The sequence below is a fragment of the Staurois parvus genome, unplaced genomic scaffold (genome assembly GCF_062004578.1).
Source record: "Staurois parvus isolate SC_StPar_1 unplaced genomic scaffold, SC_StPar_1.0 ptg000013l, whole genome shotgun sequence".
NCBI lineage: Eukaryota > Metazoa > Chordata > Amphibia > Anura > Ranidae > Staurois > Staurois parvus.
Genome location: NW_028317809.1, coordinates 4,933,642 through 4,938,148, shown reverse-complemented (window position 1 = coordinate 4,938,148; position 4,507 = coordinate 4,933,642). Strand labels below are relative to the sequence as shown.

Genomic DNA, 4,507 nt, shown 5'->3' with positions numbered 1-4,507 from the left:
AATTTAGGTAATTACATAAATTGCTACAGATATAAAGTATTATGTACAGCATTTTACAAAGGTGGTATGGTTAGCTTTTTGCTGGCTAGTAGTTTTGATTACTCATTTTTTTCTACTTTTATTTATAAATAATAATATTTTTGTACTACTGGGAAATATTTATATTGTTATCTATTACAAGTAAGGACTGTATTGTAAAGGTTCTGGGTTTGTATATCTAAACCCAAGAACAAAAATGTATTATATTGCAGTTTACCAGTACATATTTATGGTGGCTGCATTAGTTTTGCCTGACTCATTCACAGCTCTGCCTGCTCCATTCACAGAAGCTGTGCTATCAGTTTCCACAGTGAATGGAGGACAGGCAGATGAATGAAAGGTTCACCTGTTCCTTTCATACAATGCTTCTCATTGAAGGAAGTGATAGTTTGGCTTCTGTGAATGGAGCAGGGGGTGGAAAGGACAGGCATAGCTTCAACTTTTGATGAGTATCTGTTAGGGATGCACTGATACCATAAATTTACAGCAAGTATGAGTACCAATCGCTTCTCGGCCTTTTGGCTCAGATCAAGTGTAGTATCTGTTCTTATCAGTGTCCAGTAGGGGTGCTCCACCATCATTCCTGCTTGCGGGGATGATTGGTTGTATAGTACCCCTGCTGGTAGGATGGGGGTCCTGATGGTTAGTACAGGCTGGAACAGAAACCGAGGCGCCCACAGGCTGCTGGGGCCCGGGAGTAATTCCCCCTGGAAAACCGGAGGGGCCCAGTTCCTCCTGGTTTGAATGGATTTACCTTGTCTGGCCAGGGGCCGGGGAGGCAGAAAGTCCGTGAACCAGTGCCCCCTGAGAGTGGTCGCCTTAGGGGTGCTCTTAGTAACACTTGGGTGTGGGACCCCAACATGCGAAAAGGCACATGGTCACTGATTTAACCACTTTTTCTACACTGCGCCTTTTAGGACCGGGCCTTTTGGCTAAGTCCTGGGCAATTTTTGCTACGGGCCTCAGGGCCTGGCCAGTGCACAATCTGCACGGCCACTTATTTATTTATTTAATTTATTTTATCTCCCACGTTTGTCACTTTTGTGTGTGTTTTCTTTCTCACAGGATGGTAGGGTGTGGCCTTTTGGTTCCTTCCTCCCCTGTCCCTAGGGGGTTTTCTCTTTGGGAGAGCCCCCTTACTAAGTACTTGGTGGCTGGCTTCGGCTGGCCACAAGGAACGGGGTCCGCCAGGCCTTTTGGCTAGGCGGACCACATGGGAACCTTGTCCCTGTCAGGAGCTTCATGCCCCGGGGGATCAGGGTAGAGGTCCATCCCCTTCGGGGAAAGTACAAAGCACACCCCTAAGTGCACTTTTTTGTGTGGTGTTTTGCACTTGCACGTTTTTTGTGAACACTTACGAGTTTTTCGTTTTTCGCACGTTCGCGGACTTAAAAAAAAAAAATGAGTACCAATACTTTTTTTTTGGTACTCGCCAATACCAATTACCAATACCTACCAGCAACTGTTTTTTTTACACTTCAGCTGTCAACAAGGGAACCCCACTGACAGCTGAATGAGTGATCAGTTGTTAAGGGCACAGCAGCCCGACTCCTTAACCACTTCAGCTCTCACACCTGTTCACATCTTATGGACCAGAACAATGTTTACATTTCTTCTATGGACCTGTTTATTTGGAAATAACTTTATCATTACGTAAGATAATTATTTTTGTAAATATTGTCTTGCAACAATCCTTAGACAATTAAATGTAACAAATCTAAAAAAACCCACACTTTTTCTTTTTTTGAGCAGTGTTAGTTTAAATATAAGTAGTGTTACTGCATAAGAAGTGCACATTTTATTCTGTAATATGTCCTATTTAAAATGACACACAAATTATGATTCTGGTACAAAGCATTGAAAGGTTATTTACAAATAAAATACATTTATTTTGTCAATGTTGCATTTTTCTTTTCAATGTGAAACATGTAAATATATGTTAAATATATGTTAAAATGATACAAATTATGATTCTGGTACAAAGCATTGAAAAGTTATTTACAAATAAAATAAATTTATTTTGTCGATTTTGCGTTTTTCTTTTCAATGTGAAACATGTAAATATATGTTAAATATATGTTAAAATGACACAGAAATTATGATTCTGGTACAAAACATTGAAAAATTATTTACAAATAAAATAAATGTATTTTGTCAATTTTGCGTTTTCCTTTTCAATGTGAAACATGTAAATATATGTTAAAGGTGTAAAAATATTAATGAACAAAGCAAACAAAAGCAAAAAAAAAAGTCTTAATTATTAATAGTTTTAAAAAAAATGAACAAAAGAAATAAAAAGAAAAAAATCAGCAGGAAAATCATAATTATATGGAGAAGGAGGAGTTAATTTGGACTGATTAGTGTAAATTAAGTGCTGATTCACACATGTGCGGTGCAGATTGAAGCTCAGGTTTCACAGCTAATTGACACAGTAGTTGTTCATCTCAGGTTTAAATCAGGCTCAGGACAGGATCAGCCAGGGGTGGACTGACCATTTGGGAACTCGGGCACTGCCCGAGGGCCCGGGGTCAGTAGGGGGCCCCATGAGATGCCCCTGGTACCTTTTTCATAGGCTTTTTTGAGTTTGGGCAAGGACACAGGGGCCCCATGAGTTGTCAGTCCGCCCCTGGGATCAGCTCAAGATTTTAGAAACGGTTCAGGTTTAGAAACGGTTCCCATTGAAGTCAATAACCTTTAATCCACACCTGAACTGGATTCCACTGCTCAGAAATCGTAAATGACACTTTGTTAAACTGCACTAATCTGCACCAGCAGTGCTCCGGACATATGTGAACAGGCTCCATAGGAAGCAATGTTATTTCATATGTTCATATACGGTTCAAACTGCATCCAATCTGCATATATGTGAACGGGCACTAACGGTTAATAAGCGGTTTAAACAGAAGAATATTCATTTAAAAAAAAACAAAAAACTTTTTATGCATTACAGATTGCTTTTAACTGACATCATCTGAAGATGAAAGTTTATCCTTTTGATCTGTAGATGAATAAACAGAAAGATACAAAATTAAACAATGTACTTTTTATTTTTCTGTTTTAGTGGCTGAGCAAAGTTGTTGCTAAACATTGTCAAGCTGCTGTTGACAGGTCCAATTGCTGGAACATTTCTTTTATTTGCACATCAGCTGTCAGCTGAATGAGTCATTGGTTGTTAAGGATGCGTCGGCCCAGCTCCTTAACAATCGGTAATTGCTAGATTTTTTTGTATCATTGGCAAAAAGTAACATCAACCTCTTGGCTTTATAAAGGGAAGGGACTGCCATGAAATGCATAGCCATGCCTCCACACAAAACGTGTTGCCCCAACTGGTTGCCGCAGATACTCGATGTGTACAAGCTGAAACCTAAGTGTGTACATGGCCTCAGTAAAGGCATGTCAACTGTTAATGCTGGCCAGATTTTGTTTTCCTCACTAATGTAATTTTAGATCTAAAATTGATGGTGAACAATTTTACACTATATCTACTGTACATTGCATTTGATAAACCAATAAAGAGGAATTGTGTTGTGAGAATATCCAATTTGAAAATGTTCAATGCATGAAGTGAATATCTATCATAGTTTTTTTTTTTTTGTCCTGTCAAGTTGAACATCTTTTTTAGCAGGCATTTCACACTTATCTTATCAAATCAGTCAATTCAATTATTCTTATCACCTTCCTTTGCTATTCTAGGAAATACCTAAGAGTTATTGAGTTCTCGAGTTCATTCGGTTTTCCGGTATCAATAAATAAGTAAGTGTCTGTACCATGGGAGAGGGAGAGAGCGAGCGAGCCCAGGCTGGAGCAGGGGTCAGCAAGGTAAGTATCATTGGTGTCAGTGGGAGGAATAGTGCCCAATCATTGGTGTCACTAATACCAATGATGGGGCACTATTCCTCCCACTGACACCAACGATGGGGCACTATTCCTCCCCCCACTGACACCAACGATGAGGCACGATTCCTCCCCCAAATGACACCAACGATGGGGCACTATTCCTCCCACTGACACCAACGATGGGGCACTATTCCTCCCCCCACTGACACCAACGATGAGGCACGATTTCTCCCCCAAATGACACCAACGATGGGGCACTATTCCTCCCCCCACCGACACCAACGATGAGGCACGATTCCTCCCCCAAATGACACCAACAATGGGGCACTATTCCTCCCCCCACCGACACCAACGATGGGGCACTATTCCTCCCCCCACCGACACCAACGATGGGGCACTATTCCTCCCCCCACCGACACCAACGATGGGGCACTATTCCTCCCCCCACCGACACCAACGATGGGGCACTATTCCTCCCCCCCACCCACACCAACGATGGGGCACTATTCCTCCCCCCACCCACACCAACGATGGGGCACTATTCCTCCCCCCACCCACACCAACGATGGGGCACTATTCCTCCCCCCACCGACACCAACGATGGGGCACTATTCCTCCCACCACCGACACC

At 41.9% G+C, this 4,507-nt stretch overlaps 1 pseudogene; it reads left to right on the top strand.

The window, feature by feature from the left end:
• The first annotated feature begins 541 nt into the window (after positions 1-541).
• On the top strand, positions 542-658 carry LOC149473579 (U2 spliceosomal RNA; annotated as a pseudogene).
• Positions 659-4,507: the final 3,849 nt, after the last annotated feature.